Source organism: Salvelinus sp. IW2-2015, linkage group LG31 (genome assembly GCF_002910315.2).
Source record: "Salvelinus sp. IW2-2015 linkage group LG31, ASM291031v2, whole genome shotgun sequence".
Taxonomy (NCBI): domain Eukaryota; kingdom Metazoa; phylum Chordata; class Actinopteri; order Salmoniformes; family Salmonidae; genus Salvelinus; species Salvelinus sp. IW2-2015.
This window is the reverse complement of record NC_036870.1, coordinates 25,988,831-25,995,497: the sequence shown is the minus strand read 5'-3', so window position 1 is coordinate 25,995,497 and position 6,667 is coordinate 25,988,831. Positions and strand designations below refer to the sequence as shown.

The following is a 6,667-nucleotide window of genomic DNA, read 5'->3' as shown; positions in this document are numbered from 1 at the left end:
AGAACAGATCCGGTAGAAGTTGCCTCTAAGGCTAAGCAAAGTCCTAAAATCAGTTCACCAGTTCACCCAAGAAGACGAGGGACAGAACAGGGTAAGTTTATGGCTCTGTTTGAATACTCAAAAAAATGTATAGATGAAATAATCTGCACTGATCTGATGAAATTGGATTGATAAAAGCATCCCGGGAGAAACGGTGCTCCTCTCATAGTCATTTACAGATCAAATCAAATCAAATTTTATTTGTCACATACAGATGGTTAGCAGATGTTAATGCGAGTGTAGCGAAATGCTTGTGCTTCTAGTTCTGACAATGCAGTAATAACCAACGAGTAATCTAACCTAACAGTTCCACAACTACTACCTTATACACACAAGTGTAAAGTTATAAAGAATATGTACATAAAGATGTATGAATAAGTGATGGTACAGAACGGTATAAGCAAGATACAGTAGATGGTATCGAGTACAGTATATACATATGAGATGAGTAATGTAGGGTATGTAAACATAAAAGTGGCATAGTTTAAAGTGGCTAGTCATACATGTATTACATAAAGATGGTAAGATGCAGTAGATGATAGAGTACAGTATATACATATACATTATATTAAGTGGCATTGTTTAAAGTGGCTAGTGATACATTTTTGATCAATTCCCATCAATATCCATTATTAAAGTGATTAGATCGACAGTGCTTATAGGCCTAGCCTGAACACAACCGGTGAAAACTGATATAATAAAATTGAAACCATTGTGCCCGAGGATGTCATTAAATAGGCCTAGGTTAGGTTAGTGGCCGGGTCRGAGGCAGGCCTTCCTGTACTGCTGTTGTGTCCAGCACATAATGGGTTAGAGCAATGTTATTACAGTAAACGAAAACTGAAACAAAAACAAATAATGAAAAAAAACATTTAGTAAACTGAAATAAAATAATTTTCAATCCGTAAAAAAAAACTAAAACTATACTGAAATATCATCTTTGACGCCTAAACTAACTAAAATAAAAGACAGTAAAAAATATAATGAATTATGTTCAGTTTCAGTATTTTTTTCTCTTTGAGCTTTTGGGAGGTTTTCAAGCTACTGAAGCTGCATCCAGAAGATGGCGACAGGATGAACACTATAGGCTATCAAAGATTCTTACAGGCTTCATACACTCTAAAAAGGTTCCTGGAGTATCCTTTAGGATAGGGGTTCTTCAAATTGAAACTGTGGGGGAACMCCTATAAGTTCTTCWAATAACCCTTTAAAAGGTTTCTTCTTTTAATGGCTCCTCGAACAACCTTAGAAAAACCTTTTGGAGTTAATTTTTAACTGCCCCCCCTCCCCTATTATTATTAATAATAATAATAAATAATCATAATACTAATAACAACACACATAACAATAACACAATATTTTAGTTGTCAGTGTGCATTATGATTTTAGTGGCAAAGCAGAATAAAGCAAATGTAAATATGAGGTAAACTCCCAGCAGAGCCCCATGTCCAATGGGTATATTCTCTGGCTGTTGATGTTAATGTGTTGATGTTCTCCATATCCATAGCCAGAATGATTTTGCAGTGCATGGTGGTCGAACAGGTTTCCTGTGTTATTCATCAGAGGTGTAGGGAGGGTGAAGTCTATGAATCCMAAAAAATTGTCATTATACAGATGATTAACAAAACATGCCACAACAGGATTAATAACTTGGTTTTTGTGGTGAATGTGAATGAAACAAAATGGTTTTCATACACATACCTTGTCCATAATGTAGAGGCCTATGGGATATTCATTGAAGAGTTAAGGGAGGAGGATAGTACACGTGATCTCCATAACATACCAATAGACATACCTTTGTATGCCTCCGTCTGTACACCTACAGACACAAAAGTGAGCAGTTCAGTCATCTGCACCCAATACAGCTAGCCTTCGACATGTTCTTATAGCCTACATATTCTTACCTTTTTGTTGATTGATATGTATTGAATTGTGTCCATTATCTGTTCTAGAAAGATTTGCACAAATATTAAGAGATAGATGGTATCATCACAAAACAATATCAATGTAGATCATATAAGGGACAAACCTTACCTTACATTTTCAGTGCCAAGAACCCTAAGGTTCTTCGAAGAACTTTGAGGATTTTTGAAGAACTCTTGTAGAACGTCTAATTTTTTGTGTATGCATGCGTGTTACCTACAGCCGCCACTTCTCCAGATGCGCATAATTTTTTTGTGGGAGAGTTTCAGGAAAGCAAACTAAATCAAACTAAGAGCATATTCTATTTTCATAGCTGATGTGAAATTTCCTACATGTCAGTAGCCCATTCGAATTGGCCGCAAATAAGAGTAAATGCCCATTCAGAGAGCAACACACACAAGCTATAGCAAGAGAGCAGGGACGAGACAAAAAGTAGGCTATTTGCCGTTTTCATGGTATTGATGTCCCTTTTACCATAGCCTATCACTTTGTGTAATGCAAATTAATCAGAATCAACTTAATTCGCCAAGTATATTTGCACATACTCATGTTACTTGGTGATACGGTGCTGCTAGTGATAGACAACATTTAGAGACATGATACAGACAGCGGGGTTTTAACAAAGTATACATATGTAACCGATGTGAAATGGCTATCTAGTTAGCGGTGGTGCGCGCTAATAGCCTTTCAATCGGTGACGTCACTTGCTCTGAGACCTTGAAGTAGTGGTTCCCCTTGCTCTGCAAGGGCCACGGCTTTTGTGGAGCGATGGGTAACRATACTTCGTGGGTGACTGTTGTTGATGTGTGCAGAGGGTCCCTGGTTCGCGCCCGGGTCGGGGCAAGGGGACGGACGTAAAGTTAAACTGTTACATTGGCGCAGTGGTCTAGGGCACTGCATCGCAGCGCTAGCTGCGCCACCAGAGTCTCTGGGTTCGCGCCCAGGCTCTGTCGCAGCCGGCCGACCGGGAGGTTCCGTTGGGGCGACGCACAATTGGCATAGCGTCGTCCGGGTTAGGGAGGTTTGGCCGGTAGGGATATCCTTGTCTCATCGCGCTCCAGCGACTCCTGTGGCGGGCACAGTGCGCGCTAACCAAGGGGCAGGTGCACGGTGTTTCCTCCGACACATTGGTGCGGCTGGCTTCCGGGTTGGAGGCGCGCTGTGTTAAGAAGCAGTGCGGCTTGGTTGGGTTGTGCTTCGGAGGACGCATGGCTTTCGACCTTCGTCTCTCCCGAGCCCGTACGGGAGTTGTAGCGATGAGACAAGATAGTAATTACTAGCGCTTGGATACCACGAAAATTGGGGAGAAAAGGGGGTAAAATAAAAATAAAAARCTGTTACATTGGTGCCGTGACCCGGATCACTGGTTGCTGCGGAAAAGGAGGTCGTCGAAAGGGGGGTGAGTGTAACCGATGTAAAATGGCTAGCTAGTTAGCGGTGGTGCGCGCTGATAGCGTTTCAATCGGTGACGTCRCTCGCTTTGAGACCTTGAAGTAGTGGTTCCCCTTGCCCTGCAAGGGCTGCGGCTTTTGTGGAGCGATGGGTAACGATGCTTCGTGGGTGACTGTTGTTGATGTGTGCAGATGTGTGTTGATGTGTGGGGCGAGGGACGGGTGTAAAGTTAAACTGTTACACATACATGGAACAGAGTGAACGTTTGCCTACTTCTTTTAGTTGAGCTACACAGCTATTGGTCCTATACTACTGCAACATGTACACAAATGTAGGCTTAGCTGAAATACAGCCATATACACAACTGTCATTTTGCACACTGCGCGGTAAAGCACGGCGTTCAATAAGCCTGTGGCCTCAAGTCTCATATCTGTGCCATATGCACGAGTAGATGCGATTTCAGAGCATCTTTGTGATGTTGTCACTTGATTTCCAAAATTATTGAAATCGTGGCGAGGAGGTGTACTGTGCAACCACCGTTGGTTTCCTAAATAAATTGTGTAGAGTCCTCTATTGTAKGGAGTCAAATCGTCCAAAAGTCGAATGCGCACAAGATGGAGAGCGCGAAAAGATCAAACATTATTGCGCAAGCAAACACTTGCGTCACTGCTCTCTAAACTGATTTTTGATGATAGATGGCTGACAATAGGGAGGTAAGTTTGATCGTTTTTCAGTAGAGAAACCAACCAACTATCTAGATAATCAACTATGATTTCAATATTGACATTTAAGTTGGTAGTTATTTGGTCTTCTGTTATTATAGCAGGCTATTATTGAGCCAAGCTAGGTTAATGTCAGCTAGCTAGGAAACTAACGTTAACTAGTTTTAATATTAGCTAACTACCTAGCTAGCTAACGTCTAACCCTGTGRTTTAACCAAAAGTGTTTCATTTTCTATGGTCATGTGGTGGTCCGTAGCAAGCTATTTGCTTTAGTTTTCGAGATGATCGATCTCTATTGTCCCGAGGGAGGAGCTGTTTTTTTTTTTTTTACTTGTCCCGAGGGAGGAGCTGTTTTTTATGTATTGTGTATATTTATCCTCCCCAGACCTCAGCAACCTTTGCACACAGGAAGCAACCTTTAAGAGGATAGAAGAAAACGAGACCAGAAGGGAACAGACAGGAGCGATAGAACAGGACAATACCAAACATAAAATAACAGTGGTCAGTCACGTGGACATTCACCCTATTCATAAGTCGCTTAAAAGTGGCAGGTGCATTACGCAGGCCAAAACTCGTAACCAATACGAGTACAGACCAGAGGGTGTAATAAAGGCAGAGATTTCATGTGCCCTACTTGTCAGTGGTTTGGAATCCCCTAAGCTCATTCAGAGTGATCAAGAATCTAATTTCACCTCTAACTGTTTGGTCAGGGTCCAACAGCTCATATTAAACACAATTTGTATAGCGCCTATCACGCGCAACGTCCAAGGAGCGTTTCCATCAAACACTTAAGTCTTTGTTTGAGAGCTTATTGTACTGAGAAAGATTGGGAGAGGGGTTGCCTTGGTTATGTTAGCCGCTAGGGAGGTTTCACAGGAGAGCACGGGTTTCAGTTCCAAATCAACTCATAATGCACTTACGTTGTGTTACCGAGACACTGATATGTATTTCTGCTGTCAGTGATATGACTGGAAATGTACTGTGCTCCGAGGTCGGCTCATGTCTCACTCGTCCCTGTTTATCTTAGTTTGGTTGTATCTTTTGACTTCATCGCGACTGTTCATGTAATTGATGTCGCCTTGGTATATAATGAAATGTGGCATGAAAGGAAGGACGTAGTCTATCGGGTGCGAAAGTTGTGGTGTGAGAAATAGATTAGAGGCACTATTTAGCAATAGTGGCAGAAGCTTAGATGGCCTCTCGTGTCTCTATACTCTAGAGATGTCGGAGGTTGATGCCAGTTCTGATGGACGCTCCATTTACTGAAGACTGAGCAGAAGAATTTTGTTTTGGATATGTTGTGTCTATTTTGCAAAGAAGGTCTTTATAGGTCGATGGAGTATTCCCCACGCAGGTTGTGTCGCTCAATTTGGCAGTAGCACCTGAGCCAAGCTAGAATCCTAGTTTGACACTTACCAGTAAATGGGACAAAGCACCAAACTGTGGGCCATGTAATTTGCTAATAACCTACCCCTATTTATTGCATGTTCTCTCTGCAGCGCTGAAAACAGTGCGAGTATCCTACAGAGAATTGGTAAAACATGTTGTTTTTGTTTTTTTGGGCTGATAGAGCTGTTCAGTTGCAATGCGGCGGTTTTGTCATAGACTTAGGTCTTCCATGTCTTGAAGGTAGGGCCAAGATGATTCTGTGTACGCTCGTTGAGATCTTATCATTGTTACGTGCATGCTTGGGTGAGATATGCAATGTGTACAAGATGATACTGCTCTGAGGAACAACTGGACCATAAATATGTTTTCAAAGGAAAGATGATGGCATAAACAAGAATACTGAAACTTGATACAATAAATTCATTAATAATCATTTTGTTTCTTTGATTAGGTGTGTCACGGTTGTATATTAGATAGATTTGTATCGTTATCTGAGTGCGATGTACATAAGTAGTGCCAGGTATTTTTTCTGTTATAGTAATACCTAGTATCTATTATCGTATCAGTTTTAAGTCTCTCACATCGCAGACTCACGTGATTGGAGGCACGTTTAGCAGTATATTTTGTATTTCAGAGACTTGTTTCTTTTTTCATTATTTGTTTTTGTTAGTTCCTTCATTACGTTTTTCAGTACATTGAGGTAATAATTGCACTCTTCTGAACCATTATGCTGGCTGGACACAACAGCAGTACAGGAGAGGGCCCTGCCCTCTGACCCGGCCACTAACTAACTAGGCCTATTTTGACAAAAAATCCTCGGGCACCATGGTATTCAATTTTATTCACTTGAAGTCAGTCTTTACAGACCGTTGTGTTAGGCTAGAGCCTATAAGCACTGTTTCGATCTATTTGCGGTTTTTGAGGTTTTCTTCACAGGGAAACGGGCATTGGTCTGGATGCTGAGGTCAGGTACATGCTGAAGAGTGATATAGCAGAGCCTTCCTTCTCCAGTTGGTCTTTCCCTGTATCTTGGTCAGTAAACCGGATGGGACAAACATATTTTGTACAGACTACTGTAAGGTAAACAAGTGTCACTAAGCCAGATTAATTTCCTCTTCTCGGATGGAAGGACTGCGTTGATCAAGCGGAGAAGCTAAGTTTTGAGAGCAAATTGACCTGTTAAAGGCTATTGCAGGTGCCAC

At 41.5% G+C, this 6,667-nt stretch overlaps 1 protein-coding gene across 1 annotated transcript in view; it reads left to right on the top strand.

Moving 5' to 3' along the window:
* The first annotated feature begins 43 nt into the window (after positions 1-43).
* LOC111955427 (N-acetylneuraminate (7)9-O-acetyltransferase) overlaps positions 44-6,667 on the top strand; it is a 38,421-nt gene continuing 31,797 nt past the window's right edge. Inside the window, exon 1 of the mRNA XM_023975655.3 lies at positions 44-91. The gene's annotated coding sequence lies outside the window, so the exon portion shown is untranslated. The remainder of the gene's footprint in view (positions 92-6,667) is intronic.